Below are 12,710 nucleotides of genomic sequence, written 5' to 3'. Positions count from 1 at the left end.
GTTGTGAATGGTAGATTCCTTCCTTGATCTGTCACGTTAGACCCATCAGTAGAGGACCAGTGGGGGCTTCCTTGAGGCCCTTGTTCATCAGCAATAGTTATTTCTCCTTGTGTAACCATCAGCCAAGTCTACACCCTGACCAGTAGTGCTTAAGAAGCTGAAGTTGAATGGTTTTATGAAGACCTACAAAACCTTCTAAAACTAACATCCCAAAAAGATATTCTTTTCATTATAGGGGACTGGAATTCAAAAATAAGAGCCAAGAAACACTTGGAGTAAGAGGCGAATTTGGCCTTGGAGTACAGAATGAAGCAGGGCAGAAGCTAATAGAGTTTTGCCAAGAGAATGCACTGTTCATAGAAAACACCTTCTTTCAACAACACAAGAGAAGACTCTACACATGACATCACCAGATGGTCAACACCGAAATCAGGTTGATTATATTCTTTGCAGCCAAAGATTGAGAAGCTCTATTCAGTCACCAAAAACAAGATCAGGAGCTGACTGTGGCTCAGATCATGAACTCCTTATTGCCAAATTCAGACTTAAACTGAAGAAAGAAGTGAAAACCACTAGACCATTCAGGTATGACCTAAATCAAATCCCTTAAAATTATACAGTGGAAGTGACAAAGAATTCAAGGGAATAGATCTTATAGACAGAGTGCCTGAAGAACTATGGATGGAGGTTTGTGACACTGTACAGGAGACAGGGGTCAAGAGGATCCCCAAGAAAAAGAAATGCAAAAAAGTAAAATGGCCACCTGATGAAGCCTTACAAATAGCTGTGAAAAGAAGAGAAGCAAAAAGCAAAGGAGAAAAGGAGAGACATACCCATTTGAATGGAGAGTTCCAAAAAATAGCAAGGAGAGATAAGAAAGCCTTCCTCAGTGATTAGTGCAAAGAAACAGAGGGAAATTAGCATGGGAAAGACTAGAGAGCTCTTCAAGAAAATTAGAGAAACCAAGGAAACTTTTCATGCAAAGATGGGCACAATAAAGGACAGAAACAGTATGGACCTAACAGAAGCAGAAGATATTACGAAGAGGTGGCAAGAATACACAGAAGAACTATACCAAAAAGATCTTCATGACCCAGATAATCATGATGGTGTGATCACTCACCTAGAGCCAGACATCCTAGAATGTGAAGTCAAGTGGGCCTTAGGAAGCATCACTATGAACAAAGCTAGTGGGGGTGATGGAATTCCAGCTGAGCTATTTCAAATCCTAAAAGATGATGCTGTGAAAGTGCTGTACTCAATATGCCAGCAAAATTGGAAAATTCAGCAATGGCCACAGGACTGAAAAAGGTCAGTTCTCATTCCAATCCTAAAGAAATGCAATGCCAAAGAATACTCAAACTACCACACAATAGTACTCATCTCACACACTAGTAAAGTAATTCTCAAAATCCTCCAAGCCAGGCTTCAAGAGTATGTGAACCGTGAAATTCCAGATGTTCAAGCTGGTTTTAGAAAAGGCAGAGGAACCAGAGATCAAATTTCCAACATCAGTTGGATCATCGAAAAAGCAAGAGAGTTTCAGAAAAACATCTATTTCTGCTTTATTGACTATGCCAAAGCCTTTGATTGTGTGGATCACAAGAAACTGGAAAATTCTGAAAGAGATGGGAATACCAGACCACTTTACCTTCCTCTTGAGAAATCTGTATGCAGGTCAGGAAGCAACAGTTAGAACTGGACATGGAACAACAGACTGGTTCCAAATAGGGAAAGGAGTATGTCAAGGCTGTATATTGTCTGTATATCGCCCTGCTTATTTAACTTATATGCAGAGTACATCATGCAGAATGCTGGGCTGGATGAAGCACAAGTTGGAATCAAGATTGCCAGGAGAAATATCAATAACCTCAGATATGCAGATGACACCACCCTTATGCAGAAAGCAAAGAACTAAAAAGCCTTGTGGTGAAAGTGAAAGAGGAGAGTGAAAATTTTGGCTTAAAGCTCAACTTTCCAAAAACTAAGATATTGACATCTGGTCCAATCACTTCATGGCAAATACATGGATAAACAGTGGAAACAGTGACAGACTTTATCTTTTTGGGCTCCAAAATCACTGCAGATGGTAATAGCAGCCATGAAATGAAAAGACGTTTGCTCCTTGGAATAAAAGTTATGACAAATCTAGACAGCATATTAAAAAGCAGAGAGATTACTTTGCCAACAAATGTCCATCTAGTCAAGACTATGGTTTTTCTAGTAGTCATGTATGGATGTAAGAGTTGGACTATAAAGAAAGCTGAGCACTGAAGAATCGATGCTTTTGAACTGTGATGTTGGAGAAGACTCTTGAGAGTCCCTTGGACGGCAAGGAGATCCAACCAGTCCATCCCAAAGAAAATCAGTCCTGAATATTCATTGGAAAGACTGTTGCTGAAGCTGAAACTCTAATACTTTGGCCACCTCATGCAAAGAACCAACTTATTTGAAAAGACAGTGATGCTGGGAAAGATTGAAGGTGGGAGGAGAAGGGGACAGCAGTGGATGAGATGGTTGGATGGCATCACTGACTCAATGGACTTGAGTTTGTCTAAACTCTGGGAGTAAATGATGGACAGCGAGGCCTGGTGTGTTGTAGTTCATGGGGTCGCAGAGTCGGACACAACTGCATGACTGAAATGAACTGAACTGAACGGAACCATCAGCCATAGTGGTTGTAATTTTGACTTTGAACTCACTGATTTTTGCAGGAGGTAGCTAAACACTTACTGAGTACCTAGTATATGTCACGTGTTATGCTGGTGATATAAACTGATGTATGATATGTATGTCATGCAGATGTTACTATCCTCACTTTGCAGATGAAAAATTTTAAGTAAGGTCACAGAGGCATTAAACTTTTGGACTACAAGGCCATTATCTTCTACCATAACCTAGAAAGAGCTATAGCAGGTAGTAATCTCACTTGGCCATTGTTCAGTATGAAATTTCCACTCTCTATTCCTAATTATTTACATCAATGTATTTTATTAAGTAGATCAAATGCATTACCATGACTGTTTTTATGTCATAAAGACAGGACAGATTTTGCTAAATGATTAAAAAGAGACTAAGGAATCATCCAGATGTGTCATTTTTGTTCATGCTTTCACTATTGCCTTCCCCAAAGTCTCTCCTTTCAGCATTCCCATAAATGCAGCTGGCATATTTTCAGATCCTTCAGTGATGTCTTCATGGGACTGAATTTTACCCTGCATCAAAACAACAACAGATACAATAGATTAATTTCATATTCTAAGTGACGTATTCTTCTTGTAGCAACAAATTTGTTAGCACATCATGGGAAACTTGGAACTAGCAAGAGGAGACCCTGGTCTCTTTGAACTTACAATTATTTGGGGGGCATGATCTACATACGTAGTGTATGTAACACATGATGCATAAGAATGTAATTACTGGCGTCAGAGCCTTTTGGGCATATGTGTGTATAGATACACCTTTTCTCAGTGCACATAATCCCAAGTATCTCCTTCTCTTCTTTAAGGACAGAAATTCTATTAGATTAGGACCCCACCTAACAGTTTCAGTTGGATTTCATCATCTCTTTGAAGGCCCTGTCTCCAAATATGTGAACTAGACCTCGTGTGTAGAATCTTTCTTAAAATTAATTACCTTGTTAAAGTCCTATCTCCAAAAATTATTACATGCTCAGGTTCTGAGGTTGGGGCTTCAACACATGAATTTTGGGAGAACACAATTCAGCTCATAACAGAGTGTATGGGTAAAGTGTGGTGGACCCGCACAAAGAGGTACCATGCAGCCTTCAGAAGCACTGGGTTAGATGAACAGAAAGCAACCTGGATGATCCTGAAAACACAATGCTGCAAGAGAAGGAATAGAAAGTCATGTGAGGTGCAATATAATTTCTATAAACTAAAAATATGAGCTCTTAGCGCACAATTTGCAAGGATGTTTACAACAAATATAACTGACCCATTAAATACATTGCAATAGCTTTCTATGGTATCAGGAGGAGAAGAGCAGGGAATGGGGATGTTTTGAAAGGCACAGAAATTAATGAGAAAGTTATGGTTTCCTGTTAAACGGGGCAAGCTCAATCCACTTGCATCTTTTTTTCTTTTTATTTCTTGCTGCCTGAAATATGGAAATTCTGCCCAGTGGTTCAAGACATTTTGTGACCACGGAGCCACTCATGATAGAGGGCAGAAGAGGAAGAGAAAAGAAATCTCTTTTCCTGAGTAGTTGCGTGAGCTCTGGACTCCCAACTTTTGACTCCCTGTTACATGGAAATATAAAGTGCTTTTGAAGCCATAGTGGTTTTAGTTTCTGGAATCACTGAATCCAGCCCTGACCTCTTGCCAATGGAGCAGGCTGAAGCAGTGCCTCTCGGTTTCCCAAGTGAGAATTTGCAAAGTCAGTCCTTCTTCCAGATGAAGAGAGGATTATCATGGCGCCTGGGAAGGAAGTCTCCTCTATCTTGGTTTATGTTCCTAAAGCTTACCTGGCATATGTGGAGTGGGTTTTAGGGACACATCTGTCATCTCCACCACACTCTTAAGCAGCATTGTTGTAGAGATTAAGTGTGACATGGGGAACAAAGTGCTGGCAAGTAGCAAGCCCCCCAAGCATTTTCCCTCACCTCTTCTCTGTCTTGGCTTCTTAATGAATATTGAGTTGTAAACAAAACATGTTTCAGAGAATCAAAGATGAGACAGACACTCTTTGTTACTTTATATTGGAAGCATTAGCAAAAATCAGGTATGAAGAGTCTTTGGAAAGGAATTAGAATTACAGCAATAAAGCACCTGGAACAAAGTATCCTTCAAACATTTACTCACTTTTTTTAAATTATAAAAGTATTTACTTACTTGATATCAAATAGAAGGTATGGATAAATTCTGGCTACACTGAGTCAGAAAGGATCCTAGTCACCGTGATTCTGTCAGACTTAATCAATGAGATTTGTCAAGTCATGGTGATTAGGTCAATGTTGTTATCACACACTGAGAGTTAGAAAGTGAGGTAAAAGTTCAAGGGAAAAGATTTTCCCTTTCTTTACAGAGGTAAAACTTTAACCCAGCCTTAGATTTCAGAGAGCAGTGATGCAGCTAGGTGAGGGTACAATTCACTTAAAACAATAAATCACACAAGTACTAATAGAATGCCTCGTGTCAAACAATTCAGACAATATAAATGTGCACAGTGTAAGAAGAAAAAGCCCTTGTTATCTGTTTGGGGAGATTCCTTCCATTGTTCTTCTTTGGCCATGCACTTTCAAAGTACACACTCATTTCCTTGTCCTTCTCTACCACTTCCATTGCTTTGGCTTGGTCAGATAATGCTTGGGAAATAATTATAAAACTGGGTAGGATTATTGTTCTCCTAATTGAAAGAACCCCTGAAAACACAAAGGACACAGTATTTGGGAGGAGAACATTTATGCCTCTCCCCACAGTACTAGGAGATGTGCTGGTAGAGGACCGACCATGAGTCTCGCCCTAGACCAGCTCTTGAAACCTAGTATTTCTAGTCCTCATGATAGTCCATGGAAGCCTGTGTTCTTTTTATCTTCCTCAGAACCTAAGGAAACTGCAATTCCAAGAGGTAAAATAACTTAGACTCCTCATGTAAGTAGTCAGTCACAGGGTTGAGATTTGAATCTGAGTTAACAAGCTCCCAGGCCCTATACTTTTCAGTATTCTATTTTACCTTCCAATTACAGGTGAGATGGATTCCTCTTATAGGTAAAAGCAAATTTAGGAAACTTCATACTTATGAGATATCTGTAAACTACTACTAGTGATGTTATTTTAGACAGGAAAAGATGTTACTGAACTCAGGTTCGCTGGCATGCCACTTAGAAACCAATGAGCTTCCCTAGTGGCTCTGTTGGTGAAGAATCTGCCTGCAATGCAGGAGACCTGGGCTCAGTCCCCGGGTCGGGAAGATCCCCTGGAGAAGGAAATGGCAACCCATTCCAGTACTCTTGTCTGGAGAATTCCATGGACAGAGGAGCCGGGCAGGCCACAGTCCACTGGATCAAAAAGAGTTGGACATGACTGTGTGACTAATTTTAACTTCAGTAACCAATACTCAAGAGGCAGGTGTTAGCAGAAAGGAAAGGAAAGTTGCTTTCATCAGAAGAGTGGGCAATCTGGGGGAAAGGTGGGCTCAAGTCTCAAAAGCAACTCTGAAGGTTCTGCCTACTCATGAAAGTTTTTAAAGGAAAAGGGGAAGTAATTCCAATTATCACTGAGATAGGGAATTAGGCACTTAGCCATTTCCCTCTGCATCCAGGCTTGTTGATTCCTTGTGATCTTTCTTTAGGTGGATATTGTTCACACAGTCTATACACGAAATTACTGAGGGTAAAACTAGGGAAGAGATCTGATCATCTGTCAATTACTTATTATTCATTTCTACTTCTTTCATCTATGGAAGGAACTAACAAGTTACATAAGGTATTATGGGTCCCAAAGATTTGAAAGCTGTCCTTGGGCTGGAGATGAGTAGAGCATGGAGTGACAGATTAATGGTTCGCTACAATACAGCTTTGCCAAAGTGACAAGACAAGAGGGGTTTCCTGCAGAGAGTTCTTTCCTGATAAAAGCTGCTTACAAATCCCCACTTGTCAGAACATCATTCCATTTCTGTGGAATTATGGGCAAAGGTCTGTCTTCTGTAACTTTTTCAGGATGACGTAACAGCAGCATATTCTTAGTGTGGAAAATGTTGGCATGGGTGTATAGCACCTCTGTTGACAATTTTAGTTGTACTCTTACATTAATGGACAGAACAAGCAACAATTTCTAAAAGATTCTATTTATGTATTTTTGGCTGTGCTAGGTATTCGTTACTGAGCAGACTTTTCTCTAGTTGTGGCGAGTGGGGGCTACTGGGTAGATGCAATGCATGGGCTTCTCATTGTGGTGGCTTCTCTTGTTGAGGAGCAACGGCTCTCATGGGCTTCAGTAGTTGCAAGTCCTGGTCTCTAGAGGACAGGCTCAATAGCTATGGCACACAGGCTTAATTGCTCTGCTTGTGAGATCTTCCTGGATCAGGGATTGTACACCATGTCTCCTGCTCTAGAGGCTGATTCTTTACCACTGAGCCACAAGGGAAGCCCTACAATTATTTTTTTTAATATTTATTTTTATTTATTCACTTATTAGGTCATGCCCAGTCTTAGCTGCAACACACTGGATCTTTGATCTTCATGTGGCATGAGGAATATTTAGCTGCGCCATGCAAACTATCAGTCGTGGCATGTGGGATCTACTTTTGCAACCTGGGATTGAACCCAGGCCCCTGCATTGACAGTGCAGAGTCTTAGCAGCTGAATCACCAAAGGAGTTCCAAGGTTCAATTATTTTGATGACACAGAGATATAGACTACTGTGAGCAATAGTGTTAGTTACATTCTCTCAAGGTCAGTTCTTGAAATTGCTGCAGCCATAGATTCGGTACTGCTCAAGTTGGAGCAGCTTATATCATGGCTATAGTCTGGTCATTATGCAGTTAACTTTTTCCCTCTGTTAGGCAGTTACAGTGTCTATAAAACGACTCAGGGATGTGCATCTAACTCTGAAGATGTAACATCTATAGATATGATTCTATAGTCCCAATCATTAACTGTTGCAGCCTTCTTATTTGCGACTCAGGGAAGGCTGAGAGATTTCAGTTTTTCTACAAACAAGAGGCAGGGGACATGGGGGTCCTTTTTTCCTGGGGCATGGGTCCTCGCAGGGATCTGCTGGGTTCCAAATATACCATCACCCATTGAATAAGTTACCAAGACTTCATAAATGAAGAGCTAAGGAAAAGATCTTCCTTACAGGGACTTCCCTGGTGGTCCACTGGCTAAGACTCTGTGCTCCCAGTGCAAGGGGTACAAGGTTCAATCCCTGCTCAGGAAACTAGACCCCACATGCCGCAACTAAGATTTTGCAAGCTACAGCTAAAAAAGATTCAGCATGCTTCAACAAAGATTGAAAATCCCATGTGCTACAATATAAACCCAACACAGCCAAATAATAAATACATAGCTATTAAAAGAGAAGATCTTCCTTAGAGTAGAATACTAACTAATAAACTTGAGTAAAATGATGAAATTAGAATGTCACCACTTTGCAATCATTGTATTAATAATTCTTTCAGGCAAAAATCATGGAAACTAAAAAAGCAGGCGAAACTTGAGGTGGAATTGAATAAGTCTAAAATAACTTCACAAATTATTTATTAAAGGAAAAAAGGTAGGTGTACAGTGGAATAACCACACAGACAACTGGTCAACGTCAACATGAGTTTTGAAACAAACAGATATTATCTTATGCTTTCTGATACTGTACGTTGAGAACAGAACATCAATTCTGTGATTGTTGCTGTTCAGTTGCTAAGTCGTGTCCGACTCTTTGTGATCTCCTGGACTGCAACACGCCAGGCTTGTCTGTCCTTCATTGTCTTACCGAATTTCCTCAGAATTATGTCCATTCAGTTGGTGATGCTATCTAACCATCTCATCCTCTGTTGCCCCCTTCTCCTTTTGCCTTCAATCTTTCGCAGCATCAGGGTCTTTTCCAATGAGAAGACTCTTTGCATCAGGTGGCGAAAGTATTGGAACTTCAGCTTGTGTATCAGTCCTTCCAATTCTGTGGTCTCCTGATAGAAATGCATAACATGGATTTCATTATGAGGAAATACCAGACCAATACCAATTGTAGGACCCTCTGCAAAATAACTAACTGGTAATCTTCAAAAGTTCTTAAGTTCAAAGAAGTCAAGGACAGGTTGAAGAACTGATTTTTAGATTAGAGGAGACTAAAGAGACAGGAAACTAAAAGCAGTGCAGGAACCTGGACTGAACTTGGGGCAAAAGGATAGTTATAAAGGGCATGACTGAAACAACTGTGAAATTAAAATGCCCATAGATTAGGTCAGGCACTGGCAAACCGCATGCTCCTCTGGCCAAATCCAGCCCACTAGTTTTGTATGGCTTGCAAGCTAAGAATGGTTTTCACAATAAAAAGAAAAATTTGTGGTGAAGAATGTAACATAAAATTTACCATTCTGAACATTTTTAAGTGTGTTTTTTTTTTCTTAGTTGCTAGGTTTGAGACCCCATGGCCTGTAGCCCTTCAGGCTCCTCTGTCCATGGAATTTTCCAGGCAAGAATAGTAGAGTGAGTCTCCATTTCCTACTCCAGGAGAGCTTCCAGACCCAGGGATTGAACCTGCATCTCTTGCACCTCCTGCATTCTTTATCACTGTGCCACTTGGGAGGCCATTTTAAATATATGGTTCATGTTATTATGTAATAGATCTCTAGAACTTTTTCTAGAAAAAAAAAAACTGAACCTCTGTGCCCACTGAACAATTCCCTACCCCCCTCTCCCCCAAAACACTGGCAACCACAATTCTGTTTTTTATTTCTATGAGTTTGACAGTTTTAGATGGCTTATATAAGTGACATCATACAATGTTTATCTTTTTCTGAGTAGCTTATATCACTTAATGTTCTCAAGGTTTATCCATGTTGTAGCATGTCATAGGATTTCTTTTTTTTAGGTTGTATAATATTTCATTGTATGTACTTATCACTTTTTCTTAGATTGTAATTAATTTTACTTTTTATTTTTTAAGGAATTTACATTGGAGTAATGTTGATTTACCATGGTACGTTAGCTTCAGGCGTACAGCAAAGTGATCAACTTATACATATTTATGTATCTAGTCTTTTCAGATTCTTTTCCCATATAGGTTATTAGAGAGTACTGAGTGTTACCTGTGCTATAAGTAGGTCCTTGTTGATTATCTATTTTATATATAGCAGTGTATGTATGGGAGCTTCCCAGGTGACTCAGAGGTAAAGAATCCACCTACCAATGCAAGAGATGCAGGAAACTTGGGTTCGACCCCTGGGTCAGGAAGACCCCCTGGAGGAGGAAATGGCAACCTCTTCCAGTATCCTTGCCTGAAAAATCCCATGGAGAGAGTAGCTGCTCTGCGAGTCCATGGGGTCACAAAAAGCTGCACATGGCTGAGTGGCTGAGTGACTGAGCACACGCAGAGTGTACGCATGTTAATCCCAGCCTCCTGGTTTATCCCCCCAGCAGTTTTCCCCTGTGGTGACATAAATGTGTTTCCTAAGTCTGTGTTTTGTAAATGAGTTCATTTGTATCACTGCATTAGATACCATACGTAAGTGATATCATGACATTTGTGTTTCTCTGTCTGACATTCACAGAGTATGGTAATCTCTAGGTCCATCCGTGCCGCTGCAAAGGGCATTATTTCATTCTTTCTTATGGTTGAGTAGTGTTCCATTGTATACATGCACCACAGCTTTACCCAATCATCTGTCAATGGACATTTAGGTTGCTTTCTAAATCTCTTGGCTATTGCAAATAGTGCTGCAAAGAACATTGGGATGCCTGTATCTTTTCGAATTATGGTATTCTCTGGATATATGCCCAGGAGTGGGATTGCTGGATCATACGGTAGCTCTATTTTCAGTTTTTTAAGGAAACTCCTTACTGTTCTCTATAGTGGTTGCACCAATTTACATTCCCACCAACAGTGTAGGAGGGTTCTTTTAAGGCATTTTTCACTGTCAAGAATTAGAAGACTCCCCAAGAGAAAATGCAGACAAATGATTAAAGAGATTCAGGAGGGAAATGTGAGAGCAACAGGACAACAGCAAACTTGTTTCAAATTTTCACTCAGATAACTAGAAAATACAGATTATAGCCTGTTACTATTATAGAGATTACTATAGGTCACCTTTCAGTGAGAACCTTTGATGTATGCACCTGACTCATAAGAAAACTTGGTCCCAGAGTAAGTATAAGGAAGGAAGAGAGGAATGAAGGGAGAAAGGACAAAGGGAGGGATGGAAAGAAGGAGAAACAGAGGAAAGGAGTCAAAAAGAGGAAAGAAAAGAGAAATTACCCCAAATTTTGGAAGGCAAGGAGGCAGGATTCAGAGGCATTGCAAAACTGCCCTAACTTCTCATGTCATAGAAGGAAATCTGTCCCAAAGCTCTTTTAGTTTATTTGAAAGCAAAAACTTTGGGTGAAGGCAAATTATTATTTTTATTTATTTATTTTTTGACTACAGAGTGTGGCATGTGGGGTCTTTGTTCCACGGATCAAACCCACACCCCCTGTACTGGAAGGCAGACTCTTAACCACTGGACCACCAGGGTTAAGATAAATTGCCTAAAGGCAAATTATCTTTAGAATGCTCATGCTGTTGAGATTTGAAATGACCAGTGATACAGAGTTCACAAATTATACAGTAACACTTTGTTAACATAAATTGCTACGGTATTTTTGTGACCAGGCATTTGCTGAATGAAAGAAACATAATTTAAATTGGGAGCCTCCCTGTAGTTCTAGTCAAGTTCAGGCAGAAGCTCTCTGAATCAGCCTCTGACATGGCAAGAAATTAAAGAATCAATCAAGAATTCATTGTTATTTGGTTAACCTTAACCAAAGACTATTTTTTTTCTTTTTAATCACCCTTGTCTTCTTCATTTGCTTGTTTTAAATTGTAAGTATATGGACAAAAATTTTTATTTTTCTCATTGAAGACTATGGATCTGAAGGCTGGTTTGGCCTCTTACTTGCTGTGCACCTTTGGATAAATCACATCTTTTCTCCAGATCATACAAATCTGTTCCTGTTCCTGACAGAGTTGTGACACAATGTACATGGAAACAACCTCCAACTTCAAAGTGAAAGTGTGTGTGTGTGAAAGTGTTAGTCGCTCAGTCGTGTCTGACTCTTTGCGACCCCACGAACAGGCTCCTCTGTCTGTGGGATTCTCCAGGCAAGAATACTGGAGTGGGTAGCCATTTCTTTCTCCAGGGGATCTTCCCAACCCTGGTCTCCTGCACTGCAGGCAGATTCTTTACTGTCTGAGCCACAGGGAAGCCCTCCAACCTCAAAGGGCTGTACAAGTAATTATTCATAACATAAGACCAAAGTGATCTGTGATAAAAACAAACAGTCAAAACATGCCCGCTTTCTGGGAAAGGCAGGGACGGCTGATCCTATTCAGATTTCCTCCATTTTCCCCTCCAGATCCACTCTCCAGCTGGTTCCTCACAAGTTCAGCTCCTTTCTCAAGCTTCTGCTTGGTTTGGGTGGGTCTGGTGATGATTCTCCCTGTATTACTTAGGGCTGGCTGTGTCGTTCTGACAAAAAGCCACAGCTCTTTCAGACAGCTGCTGGGCAATGCCCCACCTCCTCCCCGACTCCTTTGGGCCCAAAGGGTCTTCCCAGGCCCCAGTTGGTTCCCCTTTTCCCTGCATGTTGCCCTTTGGGTGGGTAAGCTGTCTGACTCCTCTTAGGAGGCTGTGAGCGCGCATCGTCGCTCAGCCGTGCTCAGCCCCTCAGTTGTATCCGACTTTGGTGAGCCCACGGACTGTAAACCGCCAGGCTCCTCTGTCTGTGGGATTTCCCACGCAAGAATCCTGGAGTGGGTTGCCATTTCCTTCTCTAGGAGATCTTCCCCACCCAGGAATTGAACTCGTGTCTTCTGCATCTCCTACATTTGCAGGCAGATTCTTTACCACTGAGCCACCTGGCAAGCCCAACATGGATAGAAAAAGAAATTTTTAAAAAAGCTATTTTAGACAAATGGTTTAAATTAACAAAACCAGGAAAAGGAACCATTCCCAAAGATATATGGATGCAAATGACATCTTGACATGTCACCATTGTG

At 40.7% G+C, this 12,710-nt stretch overlaps 1 long non-coding RNA gene across 1 annotated transcript in view; it reads right to left on the bottom strand.

Annotated features, from left to right (window-relative positions):
* Positions 1-2,256: 2,256 nt before the first annotated feature.
* Positions 2,257-12,710, bottom strand: part of LOC133071105 (uncharacterized) — a 61,418-nt gene continuing 50,964 nt past the window's right edge. The window contains exons 2-4 of the long non-coding RNA XR_009696353.1: positions 8,451-8,643; positions 3,637-3,845; positions 2,257-3,215 (exon numbers count right to left, since the gene is read on the bottom strand). This is a non-coding gene — a long non-coding RNA (uncharacterized LOC133071105). The remainder of the gene's footprint in view (positions 3,216-3,636; positions 3,846-8,450; positions 8,644-12,710) is intronic.

This window comes from Dama dama, chromosome 16 (assembly GCF_033118175.1).
Source record: "Dama dama isolate Ldn47 chromosome 16, ASM3311817v1, whole genome shotgun sequence".
NCBI classification, from domain to species: Eukaryota; Metazoa; Chordata; class Mammalia; order Artiodactyla; family Cervidae; genus Dama; species Dama dama.
This window is presented reverse-complemented; position numbering and strand designations above follow the sequence as displayed.